This window comes from Desmodus rotundus, chromosome 1, assembly GCF_022682495.2.
Source record: "Desmodus rotundus isolate HL8 chromosome 1, HLdesRot8A.1, whole genome shotgun sequence".
In the NCBI taxonomy this organism is placed as follows: domain Eukaryota; kingdom Metazoa; phylum Chordata; class Mammalia; order Chiroptera; family Phyllostomidae; genus Desmodus; species Desmodus rotundus.
Genome location: NC_071387.1, coordinates 143,183,497 through 143,209,061, shown reverse-complemented (window position 1 = coordinate 143,209,061; position 25,565 = coordinate 143,183,497). Strand labels below are relative to the sequence as shown.

The 25,565-nt window shown below is 34.5% G+C and overlaps 1 protein-coding gene and 1 pseudogene across 3 annotated transcripts in view; one reads left to right on the top strand and one right to left on the bottom strand.

Annotated features, from left to right (window-relative positions):
• The window catches only part of FER (FER tyrosine kinase), a 406,586-nt gene that overhangs the window by 160,773 nt on the left and 220,248 nt on the right, over positions 1-25,565 (bottom strand). The window lies entirely within an intron of this gene.
• Positions 1,323-3,909, top strand: LOC112307165 (large ribosomal subunit protein uL18-like; annotated as a pseudogene).

The window sequence follows — 25,565 nt, the reverse complement described above, 5'->3', positions numbered from 1 at the left end:
TCTAACCTGAATGTAGTTATAAAACTATAGATTATTTTCTTTCCTGATCTCAATAATTAATAATTTGATGAGATAGCTGTCTTTTTATTATGTAACTAAGTGTAAAAGAATGTTGGCTTGTTTCTTGTTTAAGTTGGCCTTTGGAAGACTTATACATAGAAATTTTAATTTTATTTTTAAAGTTGTGGTAGAAAACCAAGATATGACCAAGTTTAGGGTCTATTATATATGACCATAAAATAATATTACTGATTTTTTTTAAAGCACAATTTCAAAGCAAACTTATTCCACAAATACTGATCTTGCTCAAAACAAGTCTGGGAATCCATTTGAAAATCTGCTTTGAGAACTTAACATTTCCAATGTCAGTCAATTATCAAACTATACAAGTAGATTTAATTTTCATGAAGACAATCATTAACAGTGAAATCTGGTAGTGTGGTAGGTTGTCAAATTTGGTGAAAAATTATTTGACTGCAAAGAAATAAGACTGATTTTAGGTTAGTTAAAAAGTTACTCTGAAGCCAATTCCAAAAGAAATATATTTTAAAATATTTTTAGGATAATGTAGCATTGTTAGAATTTTTTCTGCATGATTATCTTATAAAAAGCTATGTCATTATCATCAGTATGTTTTAAATTAGTGTCAGATGTACAACACTGATTAGGTATTTATATAGCGTATGAAGTGATCACCATGATAAATCAAGTACCCATCTGGTACCATACATACGTATTACAACTCAGTCCCTAGATAGAGGGGAAAAGGACGCCTAGAAAAGAGCTTTCTTTTATTCTTTCTAATATGTCTCCGTGAGCAAGAGAAACAAAGGAAAAATAGACAAATGGTGCTACATCAAACTAAAAACTTTTGCACAGCAAAAGAAACCATCAACCAAATGAAAAGACAACCCAATGAATGCGAGAACATATTCACCAATGATACATCTGATAAAGGGTTAATATCCAAAATTTATGAAGAACTCATACAACTCAATACTTAAAAGACAAACAACCCAATTTAAAAATGAGCAAAGGACCTGACTAGACACTTCTCCAGAGGCTATACAGAAGGCCAACGGACATATGAAAACATGCTCAATGTCATTAATCATCAGAGAAATGCAAATTAAAATCACAATGAAATATCACCTCACACCCATCAGAATCGCTATCACCAACAAATCAACAGACAACAAGTGCTAGTGATGATGTGGAGAAAGGGGAACCCTTCTGCACTGTTGATGGGAATGCACATTGGTGCAGCCACTGTGGAAAACTGTATGGAGATACCTCAAAAAAATTAAAAACAGAATTGCCTCATGACCCAGCAATTCCACTACTGGGAATATATATATGAAGAAACCCGAAATCTGAATTTGAAAGAATATATGCACACCTATATTCACTGGAGTGTTATTTACCATAGCCAAGATCTGGGAACAACCCAAGTGCCCATCAGTAGACGAGTGGATAAAAAGCTGTGGTACATTTACACAATGGAATACAACTCAGCTGTTAAAAAGAAGAAAATCTTAACTTTTATGACAGCAGGGATCGACCTGGAGAGTATTATGCTAAGTGAAATAAGCCAGTCAGAGAAAGAGAAATACCATATGATGCGGAATCTAATGAACAAATAAACAAAGTAGAAACAAGACTCATAGATACAAAAAACAGACTGATAGCTGTCAGGGGAGGGGGAAGGTGGGGAGTTTGAGTGAAAAATGTGAAGGGATTAGCCCCCCAAAAAAAACTCATAGTCACAGACAACAGTACAGTGATTACAACAGGGATAGGGGGGTGCGGGGAGGTAGAACAGGATAAGGGGGGTAGGAAGAGACTTGACTTTGGATGGTGAACACACAATACAATATACAGATGATGTATTAGAATTGTACACTTAAACATACATGATTTTATTAACCAATGTCATCCCAACAAATTCAATTAAAAAAGGAAGGATTTTCTCAGCTCACAGTGTCTATATTCTCTTTTTCCACTCACAGTGATCCTGTGGCCCAGTCCTCCAAGAGAAGTGAAAGAAATGCAAGTATTCCCTTCCAAGTATTCAAGGACACCAAAAGGCACAGAAGGCAAATCACAAATGTAATATAATATAGTTAAAGGTGGCTTCATTTACAGTAAGAAAACCACATTTCTGCTTAAAAATACAGCTTTGCTTATGATCTCACTACATTTTAAATTACCATATAACAATATCTTCTTCCCCCAGGCATGATGTACTAATCCTGCCTTAGTGCTTCTTAGCTCTCTGTCCAAGCTCATATTGTCACCTATCACCTTGTATTATAATTATGTGTTTATCTTTTAGGCTCCCCTGGCAGACTGGGAGCTCCTTGAAGGCAGAGACTTATTTTAGTCATCACTATAGCTCCAGAGTGTATCAAGAAGCTATCACATAAAGGGCGTACAATTAATTTTGCAAAAATGAAGGGATGAACGTATGCTCCCTCCAACTGTTGTTAGAAAAGGAAAGTCAAGAATTTGCCTCTCCATTGGCACTCTAAAAGTCAATTTTTAAAGACAAAGAAAAATTATTTGATTCCAAGAACTGATATTTCATGTTTTATGACAAAGGAAACTGATACAGCAGTTATAAAAAGCCTAAAATAGCGAAAACTTACACATGGAAATGACACCTCCGTGATGACTGCAAAGGGGCGAGCAGATGTTGCTTTCACAAAAAATGCTGTACTGCTGTGTCAGAGGCAATGAGCTGATGAAGTCATGTGTACACAGACTCGAGGTCCACATAGCTATCAGACAACACAAGAGCAGCTTTTCCCTGTAGCTAGATTGAGTCTGACATTATTCCTGGAGACACAATATTACACTTTCACAGTAACATTTACAGAGATGTTAGAACAAAATGTTCTTTTAAGAATCAATGTTTAAAAAAAAAAATCAGCGCTTAGGCCTTTTTACCCCTCAGAGCTATGCTGGGTTTGCAGATCTGTGGTAAGGCATGGGTGTGGGTATTCCTTCCACAGACTGGGGTTTATTAAAGTTGTCAAAAGTAAATCCTACTTCAAGAGATACCACGTGAAATTTAGAAGATGATGAGAGGATAAAACTGATTACTTTGGCCAGAAATACTTGGTAATCCAGGATAAAAATAAGTATGACACACCCAAATACAGGATGATAGTTCATGTAACCAATGGAGATATCATTTGCCAGATTTCTTATGCCCATGTAAAAGGAGATACGACAGTTAGTGCAGCTTATGCTCATGAACCCCAAAGTACTATGTAAAGGTCAGCCTGACAAATTATGCTGCAACACTTTGTACGGGCCTGCTGCTGGTCCACAGGCGTCTCAATAGGTTGCGAGTGGATAGCTCTGTGAAGGCCAAATGGAGGGGAGTGGAGATGAACACAGTGTGGAAAGCACTGCTGGTCATCCTGGTGCCTTCACCTGCTCTGCTGTTAGGATACAGGGCTTCGCAGAACTACTACTAGAAATAAAGTTTTGGGGCCCCTGAAGGGAGCTGTGGAGGGAGGCTTGTCTGTCCCTCACAGTACCAAACGCTTCCCTGGTTATGATTCAGAAAGCAAGGAATCCAATGCAGAAATACATTAGAAACACATCATGGGTCAGAATACTGCAGATTATATGTATTACCTGATGGAAAAAGATGAAGATGCTTACAAGACACAATTCTCTCAGTGCATAAAGAACAATGTAACTGCAGACATGATGGAACAGATGTATGAGAAAGCTCATGCTGCTATATGAGAAAGTTCAGTCTATGAGAAGAAGCCTCAGAAAGAAGTTAAAAAGAGGCAGGACCGTCCCAAAATGTCTCTCGCCCAGAAGAAAAACTGGGTAGCCTAGATGACAAGCTTCTTCAGACCTCAGGAACAGGCTGCTGAGAGCCAATAAACCAGACCACAATTTTCTCTGAAGATTTTTCAGACAAAGAAATAAACTTTTTTAGCTGACTAAGCAGCTAAAAAAAAAATCAATGTTTAAAAATATTACTTTAAAAACAAAGGTAATACTAAAGTCAGAAAATGCACTTCAGATTCCATTATCACTACTCTAAAAACAGATTATTTCCCTCCACACATGCAGCACTGTGAGAAGCAGTGCTTTTAGAATGCAAAGAGTCTTCACTTCTACAGTCCCGTGCTTTGTCATTTTAACTCTATCAAGTAAGACTTGTGTCGTTTCTTATCTTTATTTCATTATACATCATATTCTTATAGAATTTTCTAGCATTTACCCTAATGGAATATTTTTTTCTTTCCCATTTTGGCAAAAGCAAAAGACGAGGAAAAAACCACTTCATACAATTTAAAGGAAATTATAACGTTTATTTTCACCTCCTCTTCTACATTCATTTAATTTCGTACCAAGACACACACGTGTCTTGCAGAACAAACCTCTCCAATATCAAGTTCTAGGCACACTACTGATGTAGTGTCGTCATGAACAAACATCACACAGGGTTCAAGGAAAGCAACCTTTAGAAAGACTTTCTGGAAATTATACTACATGAAGAAAAACGATTGTTTTAAAAATAAAACATTTACTTTGAAACAAACAAATTAAAGAGGCAGGGGGGATTGCATATGTAAGTACCTTCTGCAAAGGACTAAATTAGTAGTGGGGTTGTAGATTTAGCCTCAAAATAAGTAAACAAAATTTTCATTGGCACATTTCAAATGTGCCAGTCAACAGAAGGCAACGTTGCTGCCTCTGCTATGAAAAGCCAACCAAATAATCAATTCCCCAATTCTCCATAACCATTTTCCCTTCATTTAATCGTGAACTCAGCAGAGTGGTATTGATCCATGCGAACATTATCTCTGGTGTAATCATTACCTTTACTAACCTAATCTGCTATGCATTTTAGCAAGCCTAGAAGATCACAATCACACACATCTTCACAGCAGACGAATATTATAAAGTATGTGTTATATAAGCATTATGAACTAAGCCTCAAGAACACAGAAAATAATTTTGTTTTTGCATATCCATTTCTCCTTTTTCAAAGTACATTCATATTATTTGTGTCAAAAATAAATGTTTGAAACTCAAAAACGTTACAATAATAATGGGCAAATAAAGAGAACACAGAAACCTGAATAACATCTTGGAGTATAAAATGAAAGTGGGCAGACGTTTAAGATTTATAGGCAGCATAATTACATAAGTAACTGGACCCTGGAGGTGAGGAAAGATACCACAAAAATTTAGTCTGCATAAATGCAGATGATAATTCAATGTCATAAATCAAGACATAAAGTCAGGAAGAGAAATGAAGGATATGGGGTCAGGAATGAAGGTAATGAATTCTGTTTGAACTATTTTAATTTAGGACACCCAAATCCAGGTGTTGATCCTTAGGGACATTATAATTATCAGTCAAAAGCTTATGAGACTAGTAAGAGAGCGGGAGGAGCACAAACCATGTAAAGAGGAATAGAAATGGAGAGTCAAAATCGAAAACTGAGAGTAGGTTTTCAAGAGTTAAGAATTGTGGCAGACTGTTTAATATCCACGCTTTCCTATCCAACTGTGGATGCTCCTTTGAAATGAGACTTTGCTCTTTCTCCCATCCACGCATGGAGTCTCTTCCTCACCTTGAATCTTGGCTGGGATTGTGGCAATAGATTGTGGCAGATATGGCACTGTGCAAGTTATAAAGTCTAGACCCCAAAAAGCCTTACAGTTTCTATCTTCAACATCTTAGAACATCACCCTAAAATCATGATATGTGAAGAAGACTGGGATTAAAAACCAGCCGTTTAAGCTGTCTCAGCTGAGCCCACCCCTTAACTTGTCAGCTGAATGCAAACACAAGTGAGCCCAGACTAAATTGGCAGAGCTGCCTAGTCAACACACAATCATGAGAAATAAAACATGGTCTTAAGACACAAAGTTTTCAGGGGGTGTATTACACAGAAATAAATAACTGACACAAGAACCAACAGGACTGCATCCTGAAAGAAGCAAAAGGCAAAGGAGATAGTTTCTATTTAAAAAAAGTCAGAATTTTCAAAGAGTAGCAGAAGTTTCAAATAGGCTGAGGGCTGAGAAGAGGTCATGAAAGTGGTATAAGTCATCTCAGACACTTAAAAGTTCAATTTCTGTGAGGTGGGCAGGGTAGAAGAGTAGTCTTTTTTTGATGAGAAAAATCGATGCAATAAGGCATCACTCTGATACGTTACTTTATAAAAAAGGAAAGATAAGCTATTTCAAAAAACTGAAGGGAAGACTAGTTGAATGAAAGCTTTGGCTGTTACTGTTTGAGATACAGATGGAGTGGCTGAAGAAAGGCTGTAAGGGGAAAATAAAACTATTTTCTAAAACTAGAGAAAATTGATATATCAAAGACCCAAGGGAGGGGAGGAGAGATGGAACAAGGCTGATGAGTATCTTAATTTGAACTGCTATAACAACAGAGCATGGACTAGGTGGCTTAAAAAACAAAAAATATTTATATCTCACAGTTCCGGACGCTCCAGCAGATACAGCGGCTGGAATCTGGTGAGAACCTGGCTTGCAGACAAGCGCATTCTAGCAGCATCCTCGCAGGGCAGGGAAAGAAAGCATGCCTCCCTGCTTTTTATGAGGACACTAATCCCATCATGGAGGCTCCACCCTCGTGATCTTATATAAACCTAATTATCTCCCAAGGCCCCTCCTCTTAGTATCATTCCCTTGGGGGTTAGGGCCACAAATATGCAGCCCATACAGTGAGTTAACCAGAGAAAATGAAAAACCAAAGAACCAGGTGAGGTGAGTGGATAAGAGCCAGGATAAAAAAGAAAGATGGAGGGTAGAACAGGCGAAAATAATTGTTGGTAGGCGTGCACGAGAATTTCTTCTCCAGGTTCGTAGTAGAAGAAAGCAAGATAATCTGCTAAGATTGAAGAAACTGAAAATTTAAGAGCTTGAGAAAAATGGTAAAGTTTAAAAATAGTTTTATTTAGTCTAATTTCAGGGCATTTGAATTACAAAGTAAAATAAAATAGATTTGTTCAAAAAGAAACTTAGATTATAATTTTTCCTCATTTTTAAAAATTACCTGTAAATAACGATCCCCTTCCTCCACTTTCCTATGGCTACAAACAAAACAAAACAAAAATGTCTAAGAGAACTGCTTTTCAGCACAGGGACATGGTAAATATAAAAAGCAATATCTTGCTTATGGCTCAGTGAACACTCTTCATCGCTTTCTCCATTTCACTATCTCATATGGAAGAGCAGAAAGACAAAGAAAAATTGTTGAACCTCTCCAAGAGTCAAAGTCATCATTTATAAAATGATCTTAATGCTGGTGCTGTCTGACTAATGAGGTGATCTTAGAGTACATCTGAATGAATACTGGTTAAAAAAATAATAATTTCCAAGTATTTACACTTTGCTTTTCAATTAATTGTGCTAAAAACGGTCTCCTTAAAAACATGAATTTGTCTTAAGTTATACTCTGGTTGAGAGGAAAAATATTTAACTAAGATGAGATGATTGATTAACTGATTCTTATAGTGAATGACAGTTCCTAGACAGACTACAACATATAAAAGTATAGTAAGTATAAGAAGGCAGAAGACATAGCTTTAGCTTTTAGGAATTTCAACTAAAGGAATATTTAAATTCTGTTTGCTATAGGGGGTAATGGGGGGGCCCATCAAGGAACATGTATGAAGAACACCTGGAGAAAGCCAAAGGGGGTGAGGTGAAAATGGAGACAATTGTACTTGAACAACAAAAACTAAAAAAAAATCTTTATGTTAATTAGTTGGTGAAATAATAATAATTGGTATATATTAGGTTAAACAAAACATTTTACTGCAATTATAAAAAAATTGTTTGCTACACTTTCATTTGTGTGAAGGAGCACGTGTAACTAAAATATGTGTTTCCTGAAGATTCCCTAGGTATTTTTTTTGAAGTCCCCTGTCTAGACCAGAATTCTTTTCCAACCACTTTAGCAGTATTCTCTGATTATTGGAACTTAAACATCTTGTGCATAAGTATATGTCTGTGTTTGAGTATATACAAATGTTGGAATCTCCCACAAAAAGATGATAAATGCTTATATGTGTATGTTTCAGACCTCATGTAAATATAATAGCAACTGTTAACAGACCACAGATATACAAACCATTAACGTATTGCAGACACACATGTCATGTAAGTAGGAATGAATGAATACACACACACACACACACACACAAATGGTTATTTTCTCCATTTGCCAACCTGCCCCCCCTTCCAATCTCTTCTATTCTCTGGCCCATTCTACTCTGTGTATCACGAAGGTGACTCCTCAGAGGTCATTTTGATGAGAGTTGATGGACTTCCAATTAGATTCTATTAGAAGATCCAAGGGTAAAAGGAAAAACATATGGGTTTTGCTTTCTCACTACTCTCTGGTTTGGTGCTGTGTTTCAGTAGTTGCAACACCTCTTTAGGATTTAAGCTTCTGTTGGGAAGCTCCACCTGTAAAGCACCAGGACACAATGGGCTGTGGTAACTATTTCTTCCTTCTGTCCCTTTATTGCTAGGAATAATAACGATTTCTGACTAGGCTTAGCTTCTGGGAAACTAACCACCTCTACTTTGCTCCCTTAATCCTACCCATGATTCTGTCAGTAGTTTTTTTATTTTGCAAAATCTCTTATAAAAGCCATCTGGGTTGAATTTTGCTTTCTACAAGGCCTTCACATACACACACTCACATCACTCATACATACACAATATGATAGTTAAGTACATAAATAATGCCAGCCAAACACTAAATTTCAAATGAAACTAACTGCCTAAAATAGCCACAATACTAATTACTTTGTGAGGTTCAAAATCAGAACCCAATCCAATGTATTTTTGATTTTTCACTTTTTGTGACTATAAAGCATGTGTCTGATAAAAAAAATATTGCAAAAAAATGCCAACACTGTAATACTTGGCAATATAAATTTTAAAATATTTTAGAAAAAATTTATAATCATACTGTAAGTAATGTTGTATGGCCTATTTGTTCACTTAAAAACATACTATGATCATATTACCACATTAACTAATGCAAAAAATATTTTAATAAGCTGCAGGACATTATATTATGTGAATTTATCATCATTTATCTGTTCCCTTTTGCAGACACTGGATTATTTCCAAATTTTTAACTATTGTTTTCAATAATTTGGTGATGATCCCTAAGCTTCTAATATGTCTTTGATACACATTCCTGGAAGTAGAGTTGTTGGGGAGAAGGATATGGATATATTGAAACTACTGCTGACTGATAACCAATAAAAAATTCTGTGGTTATGGAAATGTTCTGTATCTGCTGTGTGCAACATATTGCCACTAGCCATATGTGTCTACTTAGCACTTACAGGGTGGTGAGACTGAGGAAATATTTAACGTAAATAGTCTGTGTGGCTAGTGGCTATTTAGTACTGCACAGCACAGTGCTAGATACCTAATGTCCAATGTCATCCCGAAAAGTTGTAGTAATTTACACTTTCATCAGCAGAAAATAAGAGTGCTCATTTCCTCATCTCTTCATGAGCAATGGCATTCATTATTTTCCAATATTTGTCAATTTGATAGGAAAAGACAGAGTGTAATTGCTTTTTAATGTACATTTCTTTGAATATTGCATTAGATATTTCATGTTTTCTATCTGTTTTTTCATGAATTATCTTTTTCTTTGCCCATGTTTCTACTAGAGAGTGGGTTTGTTTTTCTTAGAATAAATGCACTCTACATATTAAATTAATGTGTGCCATATCTGTTGCAAATAATTTTAAATTTTGTTTATGATGACTTTCGATATACAGAAGTTTTACATTTTAATGCAAATCTATCAATCTCATGTTTGTGTTTTTATCCCAAGCCAATTTAAAGTCTCAATCAACTTACACATAATTTATTCATCACCTTTGTGAAAACATAGTTTCAAGGTGAAACAGTGAATTCATACCTGAAGATACCACCCCTGCCTCAAACACACGGCAATGACAGATAAAATATAAAAAGAAATGATCAGAAAAGTTGTGCTGAACTCAGAAACCAAATACGTAAATACTTAAAAAAACCAGACACACAAAGTGGCAAGTAGGGCTGATGCGGCAAACCTGCTGTGCTTCTGTGTGTTTTGTGTCTGGAATTAGAAGTTAGAGCAAAGGATTTCCTCTTACTTAGTAAAAGGAACTAAAAGTAGATCCAAGATCCCAGCTTGAAACAGCAAACACACAAGTCATAGTGAAAACCAAGATAGACAATACATATTGGAAAAATGGTTAATTTTTCTAGTAATTATGGGGATACAACTGAAACTATGTATGTCAGAATGGCAAAAATAGTAAGTATGGTACGGATGTAGGGAAATAAAAACTCTTTGTGCCCTACTAATAGGACTATAAATTAACACAAATGCTCAGCAGCATCTAACAAAACTAAGGATGTGCATACCCTTTCATCTTGCTACTCCACTTCCAGGTATAAATCATAGGACAAACTCTCACACGCATCTCAAAGTTACACAGGATGCTTTTTATACATTGTTTGTGTTAGTGAAAATTAAAATCAAAACAAAAATAAAAATATCAAAATATGCATGAACATGAAAATGCATGAATTGTGTTAGATCCATAAAATTTAAGCTGGTTTAAAAATTAAAACCAGTTGAAATAAATGAACCAGAGAGACACTATCAACATGGGCAAATACAATTTTTTTAAATGTTGAGTACAAAAATCAAGTGGCAGAATAAAATTCTATGAAAATTGAAAAACATGCAAATATAAAATATGCAAAAAAAAAGACCCACGTGGCCAGTGCAAATATCATAGTACAGTTATAGAATACAAATAAAGGGGAAAATAAATCAGAGACGTTGGTAATACTAGGACTAGTAAAAAAGGGATAGAATCAAGGAGGGCTTCAAGTTTATCCATATTTGTTTCCATGGTTATTTCTAAAAAACTTCAAGTATGGTAAAATGTTTGAAAAAAATTAAAATGAGTTTGGATATGGGTATTACAATTTCATTCTCCGAATATATATATTTCAAGTATACATATTTGAAATAATGTATATTTTAAAACAAACTAACAAAAAGAGAACCTACAAAGAATTCTCTAGAATCTTTTTCAAAATAAAAAATGTATTAATCACTTAAAAAATAATTTGAATGGTAACTTCAGTAACAAACAAGATGGAATAATCCTACTACCATCAATGTCTCCAACTGATGACAACAAAATTTTGGACAAAATAGAAAAGCCAATTATATGAGAAAACTGAAAAGCTACAAATGGCCAAATGGCAGGCAGACTGGAAAGGAGATGCAGAACTTACAAAAACACATAGCAAGTGTGAGTTTCCTGGTCATTTTTTCTCTATTGTATCCTGACATTGACCCAAAGGAGAACTCACAGAAGAACTACATAGCAGGAAAGGGCACAAAAAACCCCTGAAAGAATCCCTGCTTTCTGGCCAGGAGACCAGAAAAATATGCCTCAATGATGAGCCCAAGAGTGGAGAGAGCGCATCTCCTTCCTTTTCCCTCGTTCGTCACTCACAGCCCTTCTGTTTCCGCAAGTGGTTGTAGTCACAGATCAGAAGGGTGGTGGCAATGAGGAAGGCAACAAAACCCCAAAATGGAAGAGGAAAAGGCAACTGGTGGTCCCAGAAGTGCTGGGAAGAAATCCTGGTGTTTTTTTCTCTTGTTTTTCTTCACTGTTTACCCCAACTGTAACCCCTGGTCAAGTGGAACTGGTCAGCAGCAAGAACTCCAGGAATTACATGAGAACTCCATTGCCCCCTCCCCCCATATTACTGGAATAAACAAGGACAAATGGAAATGGAGAATATTGTGGACACGTTGAAAAGGAGAGAGCTGGAGATGACCCAGAATTATGACAAAACACAATGTTAGAAGGCATCTGCCCATGGCATCTTAACAAATTTTGGACTATGTCCTAAAGATGTGTACACAGCAGACAACCTTAGAAGCTAGGGACAGAGTCTTCCCTCGTGATTTGTGGGGAAGGGAAACTGATGGAAAGTTCGGCTGCCTGCCACACCATGAGTAATAGACTGTCTGCAGCTATTTGGGCCAGGTATTTCTTTCCCAATAAAGTGTGGCAAACAAACGTAGAAACGTCCCAATGTACTGCTTTTATGAACTGCCTGACCACTTGTAATACAAGCGCCAGGCTCACCTGGAAGTTGCGCAAACTTTATGATTCTATTTACATAACACTGTGGAAAAGGCAAAATGATAAGGACAAAAAACAGGTGACTAGTTGCCAGGGGCAAAGGGGAGAGGTTGACTACAAAAGGGTAACATAAGGAAACTTTGTGGGTTGAAGTAACAGTGCTGGATCTTGATTGTGATAGTGGTCACATGACTTAAAATATCTGTCAAAACTCAGAGAACTATATACTAAAGAGTGAACTTTACTGTATATAACTTTTAAAATAGTAGATATATGAAAACATTAATTTGAAATTAACATTTTTTAATTCCAAAAAGCAATTTGGAAGTTCACATTCACTTAAAAGTTTGAAACATTAACTCACAAAATGGTATGCTACATAGATTAGTTAATATAGAATATGAAGATATTAACTCATTAATATTGGTAATGATGTATAGCAAAAATTTCACAAATTTAGAATACATTTGTTATTTGGTATTCCTACTTCCAGATGAGAAACTAATAGATAGCATTATTCCTACTGTCCCTGATTTTTTCTTTCAGGTGTTAAATACAGAAAAATACCACAATTTCCCTTCCTATTTCCCTTATCTAAGTTTCTTCTCTTATCTTACTTTGGCATTTTTGATCTTAACCTTTCACTAACTCTTTGTCACTTTCTATTTTAATAGACACTAGATTCTCCTCCTTAAGGACTTTGCTATCTGTTGCAGCTCTGTAATACTATTTACCTCAGTTGATATTATTCATTTTATTTATTATCGCTATTCCTTAATGTTCATCAAGCATCCCCACAATGTATAGGGCACAAAATGATATTTAAATGTCAAATGTTAAACTCAAATTCCTGTCCTTTCATTCACCTTCAAAACTGTCTCAAGTTTGACATTAAGCTTTCGATTTAAAGACAGATAACATTGGATTTGGAGGCAATATATTTTCTTCAATTTTTAATATCAGAGGAACATTCTCATCTTGAATTTAACATGTATGAAGGGGACAAGGAACTAGAATTATTCAGCCAAAGGAAGAGAAAACTTTAAGATGGTTTAATATACATCTGTGGCTAAGCTATAGGTTACGGCCTTGAATTTGCTAAGAGAAAATACTAAGTTCCAAAAAAAACACATCAGCACTTCATGAATGAATAAATGAATGAGCAAATGAATGAATAAAAATAAATAAAGGAAGAGGTCTTGAAGTACAGAAAAAAATGTTCATTTCTTTGAGATTACAAATTTGGAGAAGTGCGATATAAACAGCAGTCCAAAAAATCATATATAACCCTTAAAATATGAGACTGAAGTTGGCCTGCCTATTTGAAAAGTTTATTTCTATTAATGCTGTACATTTTCATTTAATTTTAGAGCAAACCAACAATTTTTGGTTAATATGAGTTGTTTAAGTTTGTTTGTTTTAGAGGGAACATAACTTAACTGTCTGTAATCACTCAGGATTACAAAATATTCCTATACTTTTTTCCCTTTGCCTACTAATAACTGAACTAATTAAACCATGTAGTAATTAATTCAGCTTCTTTGGTGATAAGCTAAAACCCAGGTGAAATACACACGCACATACATATCCTGTGTGTTTGTAACCTGGGTGTTTAATCTCAATATTGACATTTTCTCCAATATATTGTATTACTAATAATATTCTTTCGGACTCATTACAAATAAGGGTACCACTGCATATACAAACACATATGTGTGTATAAATATAAATTATTTATGTTAAACTCATAGGCATAATGTGAAAATTCATACTTAATTCTAATATTCAACAAAGCCTTATTTCATGCCACATAAGTTCTATACACATTTTAATGCTAAGAGTAGAGTACTAAAACTATTTTAGTAATTCTTAGTGTGAAAAATCATGAATATTAACTAAGAACATGTCTCAGTTCTGCAATATTTTGGGGCAAAGGGTTTCTAGATTGCTTGATTTCATCTGAGCTTCATTTTACAGATACTAATGAGAATGACTTAACTCTGTATTTTACTGAATGATTACTCCTGTCATTTTCTCTCTTATTTCTGACTCATAAAAGATGTATTTTCCATGTCTATTTTGAGACTGTTACCCATCTCATCTCTTTCAACTCCCTATTTATGCCTCTACATTTATACAGTATTATCATAGTTTCTGTTAACCTATCTATTTCCTTCATTCTCTTTCCACTTCATTTCTTCATATCTCCTTACCTTTCTGTTTGCACTTCCTTGAACTGCATTAGTGGCCAGTTAGGGTGGCACGTACACACACGTACACGCCAATGCTGTAGCAAGTGTCATCATAATGTTCAAAGCTGAAATATTGCTATGTCTAAATGAAAATGTAATAATTGTATAATTGTATTATACAGCTTTTTCTCTATAACAAATGTATAATTGACAAAAGAGACTTTAAAACAAAGACTATATAGTAAGAGACAAAGAAGGAAACTACATAAAGCTAAAAGGAACAATACAACAAGAGGATATGACCCTAGTAAACATTTATGCCCCAACATAGGAGCACCTAATGTGTAAAGCAAAGCAAAAATGTGTAATGTGATGGACATAAAGGGAGAGAATGACAGAAATACAGTCAACAGTCAGGGATTCTAACACCCCATTAACTTCAATGGACAGATCATCCAGGCAGAAAATCAACAAGGAGACAGCAGCCTTAAACGACACACCAGACCAAAGGGATTTAATTAGTATCTTCAAAGCATTTCACCTGAAAACAGCAGAATATACATACTTTTCAAGTGCACATGAATGAAGCATGTTCTAGAATAGACTACATGTTAGGACACACGTCTCAATAAATTTAAGGACACTGAAATCATATCAAGCATCTTCTCTGACTACAATGCTATCAAACTAGAAATCAATCAGAAGAACACTGAAAAACACACAAAGATATATGGATGCTATTAAACAATGAATGGGTGAACAATGAGATCAAGGAAGAAATCGAAAGATACCTTGAAACAAATGAAAATGAGGACCCAACAATGCAAAATCTGTGGGACACGGGGAAAGCAGTCCTAAGAGGAAAATTTACAGCATTACAGGCCTGTCTGAAAAAACAAGGAAAAAGTTCAAATAAACAATCTACCTTTACACTTAAAGGAACTTGAAAAAGAACAACAAACAAAGCCCACAGTGAGTAGAAGGAGGAAGTAATAAAGATCTGAGCAGAAATAAATGAAATAGAGTCTAAAAAATTATACAAAAAAAATCAATGAATCCAAGAGCTGGTTCTTTGAAAAGATAAACAAGATTGACAAACCTTTAACCATACTCATCAAGCAAAAAGAGAGGACCCAAATAAATAAAATCAGAAATGAAAGAAGAGAAATAACAACTGAAACCAAAGAAATACAAGGGAGTGTAAGAAAATATTATGAACAATTATATGCCAACAAACTGGACAATCTGGGTGAAATGGATAAATTCCTAGAAAAATACAATCTTCCAAAAATAAATCAGGAAGAATCAGAGAATCTGAACAGACTGATTATACTTCGTGAAATTGAAGCAGTAATCAAAAACCTCTCAACAAACAAAAGCCATGGACCAGATGGCTTCACAGGTGAATTTTACCAAACATTTTGAGAAGAACTAACACCTCTTTTTCTCAAGTTATTTCAGAAAATTCAAGAGGGGGGAAGTCTCCCAAATTCATTTTACGATGCCAGCAATATCCTAATTCCAAAACCAGGTAAAGATACTACAAAGAAAGAGAATTAGAGGCCAATACCCCTGATGAACATAGATGTTAAAATACTCAACAAAATATTAGCACACCAAATAGAGCAATGCATCAGAAAGATAATACATCATGATCAGTGGCATTTATTCCTGGATTGCAAGATTTGTGCACATTTGTGAATCAGTAAATATGATTCACCACTTAAACAAAATGAAGGATAAAAAACACATGATCATATCAATAGATGCAGAAAAAGCATTTGATAAAATCCAGCACCCATTTATGATAAAAAAAATCACAGCAAAGTGGGATCAGAGGGAACATACCTAAACATAATAAAGGCCATGTATGACAAACCCACTGCCAGCATCATTTCACTGAGCAAAAACTATGAGAGTTCCCCTTAAGATAGGGAGCATAACAGGGATGACCCCTTTCACCAATCTTACAAAACATAGTACTGGAAGTCCTAGCCACACCCAATCAGACAAGAAGAAGAAATAAAAAGGCATCCAAATTGGAAAGGAAGAAGTAAAACTGTCTTTATTTACAGATGACATATACAGAGAACTCCAAAGGTTCCACCAAGAAGCTACGAGATCTGATGAATGAATTTAGCAAATAGCATGATACAAAATTAATATCCAGAAATCAGTTGCATTTTTATATACCAATAACAAACTAACAGAAAATGTAATTAAGAAAACAAACCCATTCACAATTGATTCAAAAAGAATAAAATACCTACGAATAAACCTAACCAAGGATATAAAAGACCTTAACTTGGAAAATGATAGGACACTGAAAAAATTAAATGAAAAACATACAAAGAATTGGAACTACATACTGTGTTCATGGATAAGAAGAATTAACATCATTAAAATGTCCATGATAACCAAAACAATCTATAGATTCAACACAATTCCTATCAAAATTCCCATGACATATTTCAGATAACTAGAACAAATATTTCCAAAATTTATATGGAAACAGAAAAGGTCCCCATAGCAACAGTGATCCTGTAAAAGAACAAAGTTGGAGGAATCATGCTAACTAACATAAAACTATACTAAAGGCCACAGAATTCAAAACAGCATGGCACTGGCACAACAACAGACACACAGATCAACAGAAGAGAATAGAGTGCCCAGAAATAAACCCACAACTTCAGAGTTAATTAATACTTGACAGAGGATGCAAATGCATACAATGGACTAAAGATAGTTTATTCAATAAATGGTGTTGGGAAAATTAGACAGATATGTGCAGAAAAATGAAACTAGACCACCTTCTTATACCACACACAAGAACAAATTCAAAATGGATCAAAGACTTTAATGTTAGACCCCAAACAATAAAAATCATAGAAGAAACATAGGCAGCAAAATCTGGACATTGCCCATAGCAATATTTTTTCTTCCCCCCCCCCAAGGGAAACAAAAGAAAAACTACACAAATGGGATTACATCAAACTAAAAAGTTTTTGTATAGCAAAGGAAAACATCAACAAAATAAAAAGATAACCCACAGAATGGGAGAATATATTTGTCAATACATCTGACAAGTGGTTAATATCCAAAATTTATAAAGAACTTAAAAAACTCAACACCAAAAAAACAAACAAAACAATTTAAAAATGGGCAAAAGACCTGAATAGACCTTTCTCCAAAGAGGACACACAGATGGCCAATAGACATAAGAAAAGATGCTCAGCATCACTAATCATCAGAGAAGTGCAAATTATAATCACACTGAGATACTGTCTTACACCTGTCGGAATGGCTGTCATCAATAAATCAACAAACAAGTTCTGGCAAGGATGTGGAGAAAGGGGGAACCCTTTTGCACTATTGGTGAGAATGCAAATTGGTACAGCCACTCTGGAAAGCAATATGGAGTTACCTCAAAAAATTAAAAATGGATCTGCAGCCACTGTGGAAAGCAGTAGGGAGTTACCTCAAAAAATTAAAAATGGATTTGCCCTTTGACCCAGTGATCCCACTTCTGGAAATATATCTCAAGAAACCCAAAACACTAATTAAAAAGAACATAAGCACTTTTATGTTCATTGCAGCATTATTTACAATCTCCAAAATATGGAAGTAGCCCAAGTGTCCATCAGTAGATGAGTGGATAAAACAACTATGGGACATTTACACAATGGAATACTAATTGGCTGTAAAAATAGAAGAAAATTTTACCCTTGGGGACAGTGTGTATGGACCTGGAGAACATAATGCTAAGTGAAATAAGCCAGTGAGAGAAAGACAAATACCATGTGATTTAGGTCTTATGTGGACTCTAATGAACAAACTGAAATAACAAGCAAAATAGAGACAGACTCATAGATAGAGAGCAGGCTGACAGCTAAGCAGGGGAGGGGAGGGGATGGAGGGATCAAGCAAAAAGGAAAAAGGACTCATGGACATGAACAAGTTTGGTGAGTTTGGGCAAATAATGGTATAAGGGGACTAAATGGTAACGGGAAAAAATACACTAAAAAAGTCTGTGGGAAAAAATGTAGCAGCTTATTTTGTATGTTTCTGGAAGAAAAAAACTAAATTGATTGTATTTGTGGTATGCTCCAAATCAGTAAATCAATTCTTGAAAAATGTATTGAGTCCCTTTTACGTTCAAGGTACTACAGGGATACAAAATTGTTATGATCCTTTCTTTGACCTTAGACTGTCTAAGGGACAATGTAATGCATACAAATAACTAAAACAAATACTGATGGATAGAGTATAAGTGGTCTTGTTCTAATCAGTAGCAATGCATTAAATGTCTTGCTATATCATACTAAACCCTTTAATATTTATAGTTATGTATTCTCAGGCTTACTCCACACGTAATTTTTATAATAGAATTACTACTAAAAATAATAACTGTATTTGCATGATTGCTTCCTTGGACATTTTTCAAAGGCTTATAAGGATCATGAAGACAGAGTGTAAGAGAAATTGCTATATACAAAAAAATACAAAAATGTAAAAAAAAGTCATAATCTGAAAAATAAAGAAAAATACATGTAGCATTAGTTAAGTTCATCTTTTTCAAAAATGGAAAGGTGAATAATATTTCACAGTGAATAAAAAAAATGTGCTAACTAATCCAAGAGTTTTCAGTAACTATTCAGTAAGCTCATAAATGCCAATGTTTCACTGAATTCACAGATACAATATTTGTTTAGGAAATAATATTTCTTAATTATTTTTACTTACTTATCTGTAATATAATTAACTGAACTTAAATACTGCTGTAGAATTGAGTTTGGCAATGTTTACTGCTCCACATTAAGGAATCCAGAAAGAACAACAGATCAGTATTATCAACCCTTTGTGAACTTCTATAATCTTTTCCAACAATCCCAGTTCTCAGTGTTTTTCCTATTATAAACAACAACATGATGAGTAGTTTTGAGAATCCAGCTTTGTTCCATCCAAAGAGATTTTTCCTTAGAATTGATTGCTGGTGATGAGATTAAGAGGTCAAAGATGTCTTGGCTGGTGTGGCTCAGTGGATGCAGTACCGGCCTGAGAACCTAAGGGTTACTGGTTTGATTCCCAGTCAGAGCACTTGCCTGGGTTTCAGGCCAGATCCCCAGTAGGGGTCATGTGAGGCAACCACACATTAATGTTTCTCTCCCTCTCTTTTCCCTCCCTTCCCCTCTCTCTAAAAATAAATAAAATCTTAAAAAAAAACCCCAAAGACTAAGAGGTCAAAGAGTAGGACAGTTCTATTATCGTTTGCTGTGAAGATGTCATACTACTGTTTTTTTAAAAAAATTTGTTAAAAACATGTAAAAATAAAACCTGATTATAGCTTTATCTTCAAATATGATTATATTGAACTGACACATTACATATTTATTTGTTTAAACAACTGCAGTCCCTCTCTGGTGAGTTGTCAGCCCATGTCTTGTTCATTTACATATTGAATGTTTAGTATGTGTCTCTACATTTTTTATGTGTTATTTCCATGGTGAGCACTATTTCTAGTCTGTAATTTATCTTATCTTGGATCTTTTTCCTTTTAGCATTTAAGATTAATATATTGTCGGATACTCAAAATTGATCACATTATCCTTTTTTATTTTCTGTATGTCCTCTAAGCTTTGAAAGTCCCATTTCTAACTCCAGAAATTTATAAATATTAAATTATATTTTCTTCTTTATTGTGATTTGATATTTGTAATTCTAATCCATTTGAATGTATAATATTGTGAGAAGCAATATTGAAATTGATGCTTTATCAAACTAACCAATTTATCTCACCACCACTGAGAGATAATCCCCTTCCCAATTTATTTATCATACATACTTTATCATATTTTCCCCATATACTTTTAGATAAATAGTAATTTCTCACATCTGTGTATTTTTAAGTGTAATGAGAAGACATGAGCATAATATTCAATGATGTCTAACTATGAAGAATGTACAGAAATAACTACAGACTGGCATTTTCTCATTCTCCAGCATCATGTTTTGGGTTAAGAAACATTTCATCTGCTAGATATTTTTCTTCTATATATGCAAATATACTTAGTTAATCTTTCATTCAGATTTCATGTTTTCCATATTTAGTCCCTAAAGATACTTACACATGTGCAAAGAAAACCTGTTTTTGGTGTGACATTTTATTTAATTTTTGTATTTCTATCTTCTAAATTATTAACTTGACTAATAAAGTAGTTTCCATAAATCTAGGGAGCACATTCCCAATTCCTTTTTCCATATTCCTCTAGATCTTTGTCTTTACTAACCTTAACTCTCCACAAAGAGAGGTTTAAGAAATAATGAAGGTAAGATAAAAGGTTCTAGATGTCTTTTAGTAATCTTACTTCCAGAAAGGTATTCAGACAGTAAGGCAAGCAAAGAAGATAGAAAAGTACTAGTAGGATTAGGTGGCCCAAGAGAATCTCTTTGAAAATTCGCGTAACAATCCCAAAAGTATACATTTCAGAAGAGTTGCATGCAAGAGATCAAGAGGGCGAGGAGAGGAAGGTAATAGAGAAATGAGGGGAAAAATGAGTGTGTGTGATTGTGTATCTGTGTTAGCATGCCTTGAGTTAGGTTTCTTAAAATGACTCACTTTTTTTTTTTTTTTTGGTAGAAGAATCAGGTAACACACTTCAGTTGACCTAAAAGGACCTAAAACTTTTAAAACTACCATTTATCTCTTGTTCCTCTGTGACCTTGAATTCTACTGATTCTCTTGCTCCTTTATGAACTTGATTCTGTTATTAAAATTCTAAAGTGCCTAAAATCAAATTTTACTGACAGACTCGGATGAATAACTCTAGTGTTCCCTCTGCTCTCATCCAAGGAGTTCCACATGGCTTAGAAATAACACTCATCTGCTTGATGTGTTGGTAAAATGGTTAAGAATGACTGTCATTCAAAAACTTCACTGGCATAACAAAAGTTAATTTACTACTTTGCATATATTTCATACCTGGAAGAACACTATGAATCAGCTGTCCACATTTCTGCCAAAAATCAACTCAATTTTAAAATATATTTCGATTTCAACTTGGTTTAGACCAAAAGCACCAGGACATTTTGAGGAAGCAGAGTATGCAGAGAGTACTTAAGAGAATAGGATTTCTGAGGGAGCAGGAAGGGGTAAGACTGGGAGAATATGTTATGTCATCATCAGTCTCATAATTTTGTGCTAGTGACTCCTTCCTCAGAAATGAGAGGTGTGATGCTCAATTATCTCTAAAATTGTTTCTGGCCCCATTCATACTCCCTAGTGTACAAATTAAAATCATTCAATCCATCAACTCATTCATTCAACAGATGTTTACTGAGTACTTACTAAGTGGTAGGGAATACAATGGCCCAAAATACACACAATCCTTGCCCTCATGGGGATTACTATGTAGTGGGATAGTATATTAATAGTATTAAACAAAACTATAGAAACAACTACAAATTTTCTATGTGTTATCTCACTTGATAACAGAACTGATAAAGTAAGATCATCACCATTTTATGGGTGCAGAAATGAGGCTTAAATAGGCTCATGCTAGTAAATGTATAATTAGAAAAAAAGAAAAATGTTGAGAAGGAAATTTAAAGTGTATAGTGAGATATCTGATTTTGCCTAGAAGTGGGGCATTTCTTTAAAGAAATATGTTTACCATTTAGGTTTCTTGATCAATCTAAAATATAACTTAAAAATTACAATCCTTACATAGATAAATGTTATCACCTTCTCTCTTAGAATCACTTTAGAATGATTATAGTATATACATAGTTCATCAAAAGAAAACCAAAAAAATCATGTTCAGGCAGAATATCTTTTTAGATATTTTTCTTTCTGAATTCTGATGAGACTGTAAAAATCAATTTTGGAACATCAACTTCCTCAAAAAGCCGTAAAATAGACATTTCTGCTTCACTGATTCTTGATCATTACGATGCTTTGAGATGATTAAAATTTAAAGAGGTCATTGCTTATACCTCAAATAATTACCAGTCTGTTCTCGGAAAAATGTGATTTCTTCTTTTACTTCCAACATTAGGATACATGTACTTTTATTCTGAATTCCTTCTAAATTCTGCATGTCTAAATTACACAGATAGGTAATGAAGATAATTTATAGGTTTAGGATAACTCTTTTTCTCCCCCACCTAGATTAGTGATTCTCAATCTTTAGGGAGTATCTGAATTACCTAGATGAATTTTAAAATAGAGAGCTGGGGTGCTGACCAGGTAGCTCAGTTGGTTAGAGCATCGTTCCAATGTGCCTCGGTTGCAGATTCCATCCCTAGTCAGGGCACATAGAAAAATCAACCGATGAGTGAATAAATAAATGAAAAAACAAATCAAAGTCTCTCTCTCTCTCTCTCAAAATCAATTTAAAAAGAGAGTGAGAGAGAGAGCTGGGCCGCACTTTCAGAGTTTCTGATTCAGTAGCTCTGGGGGGAAGCCATAAAAATCTGCATTTCTAACAGTTCCCAGGTGATGTTGATGCTACTGATCCAGTGTATACACTTTTGAAAACCAGTGGCCTAGGAGGTGAATCTGAGGGAGACCTCAACTAAAAGTGGAAAAATACTTATATTTCTTAGATTAACTCAATTTCACTGGTCCTTAGTTAGCATCATTGATGGCTGTAATAAGAAACTGTCACAAAAACTCAGCATACTTATTACAGAGAGAATTACTGTCCTCTATAACACTTGGAGAAGTGACAGAGCATACAGTGTTAGGAGCAAATTTTCAGGAGGCAAAATGCTTTGGCTGGAATCCAGGCTCTGCCATCAATACTTACAGCTGTGTGTTCTTCAGGACATTCCTGAACTCCTATGAATCAATTTTCATCTTATAAGATGACAAAAATAAAAACACCCACCTCATAGGGTTGTTCTGGATTTCAAAGAGGGAAACACTTAGAACAATGTATTATAGTACACATACATGTTTATAAAATAAAAGCTGATCTCCTTAATAAAGACTTTCAAGCAGGCTTGTCTCAGATATCAGAACCATGCAGAACTGCTCTGAGCAGCTTCCCTCCCCCGCCCCCACTTTTGTTGCTGATGAACTCCCAACTAAATTTATGGCCTATAACCACTTAGAAGAACTGGTGATAAATGTCCCTACATAATAATTATACCCTCATTAAATATTACTAGCTTCTTTAGCTTTGCTCCAGTTGTATCATTCTAGCATTTTTACTTTGTTCTTTTAAAAATACATCTTTGCAAGATCTCCAAATCCTTTGCTGGAATAAAGCAAGATAGGTATAAATCAATCCACCAACAAATATTATAACTCTAATTTTTTTCTATGTTTAAATATTGCAGTTAGTAAACAATGGAAGTAAAACAAATTAAGCTTCAATTATGAACTTAAAAAAATCACTTCAGCTATTCTTTAGAGCCTTTGACACAATCATAAAGTGTAATAGGCTAGCCTATGCGTTTATTTCAAATGATGACCCAAATCCTTTCTAGAAAACTTTCTCTAAAATATCCCACTCAATGACTAATTCTTTTGCCTGTTCAACAAGCATATATTCAATTTTTACTAAAACTTGAGCAAACGACAAGAGACTGTATTAGGTTGCATGCCATATCTGTGCAAAAAAGCATCAGAGACCAGAGTTGATCTGTTTCTTTGGCTCCTTTCAAATCATTCAGTAATAATACTACACCCAGTGGAGATGGTCAATGACCACTTGAGGAATATGGGAATCTTGTAACAATAATATATATATTCATCTTATGCAGGGTATTTGGAAATTCATTTTTATTGGTCAAATACTCAAATATGGTTTCTTTTTTATGATTTCTTAATATACCCTATGTTCTTGCCAAAAGGCCTGAATAACCAATTTCAAATACATTAGTTTTGACAAGGGAATTGGGGATAAAGTTTCACATTTTTATATATTTCAGGTGAGACAGCATTGGAGAAATGATATTAGTGGCACTTTGGCTTGGTTGGTTTTCTATTAGATACAGGAATCAGAACAATTCCAAGAATTTATCAAAACAGGAAATAATGTCTTTTATGGACACTTAGTTAACAAAGCAAAACTGGCCTACAGTATGAATTATTTTTTACTAGTAATGGAAAGAACTAATAGTGTATAATATCCAGTATTAACAGGATTAGGATTATTTCATACCACAGTTAATTATATGCTTAGATTGGAAATGGGTATTTTAATATGGATCACTTTTAAAAATAATTTTTAAAAATTATGTCTTTCTCTTTACTCAGAGTAATGCTGTATAAAATTTCTTGAACTCTTGGATTTGATTTAATATTTAAATGTAAAATACATATTTCACTAATCCTATAACTTAAAAGCACTGACTTTCTAAAGTCTTCTTCTCCAGTTATTGTTCTACTTTTCCATTTTAATAACTTAAGACTTTCATACCCTTCTCCCTTGAATTCTTAAAGTTTATTAAATGAGAGAGCTCGCAATCAAAATACACCTAATTTCTTTTCTATTTTCAGAATGAATTCAGTATAACTCATTAGTTCAATCTGGAACACACACATGATATAGTGTCTCCCCTGTCTTTTGTCACAGATTGAAAGCATATCTCTTTAATATATCTAGGTCAAACTTACATTTCTGTAACAGGAACCTAAATGATATTAAGGAGTTTTGTGCTATTTGAAAAAGAGGACCTAGTATCCAGATATCTTAATATTTTTAAAGCTTCAATCTATTTTCCCAAGTCTACGGATATTATACTTTTTGACCTATGTAGCCATAATTTCATTACATACTATACGATAATAAATGACATATTTAAGGTACTTGGGAGTTTACAAAATGCTTTCCCTATCCTGCCTTTCCAACAACACTGTGAAGTAGATACAGGGAAAAAAAAATAGATTCAAAGATATTAAGTATATTGTCTAAAGTCTTGTAAGACAATCTAGTGAGGATACAGTTGGTTGAGGAGATATAGGGTGAATCAGCCTCTGAACAACCTGTCCTGCCTACTCACCTCCAGGAAGTGATCAGGAAAACCTTAAAGAGAAGAACATTGCTTTAATTGCCTCCAACTCCAAACTAGAATTTCTCAGGGTTTAATAAAGGAAATGCTACTTGCCATCAAACAAATCAGTGATTTGGGCTTTTCCAAATATCTAGGAAAACAT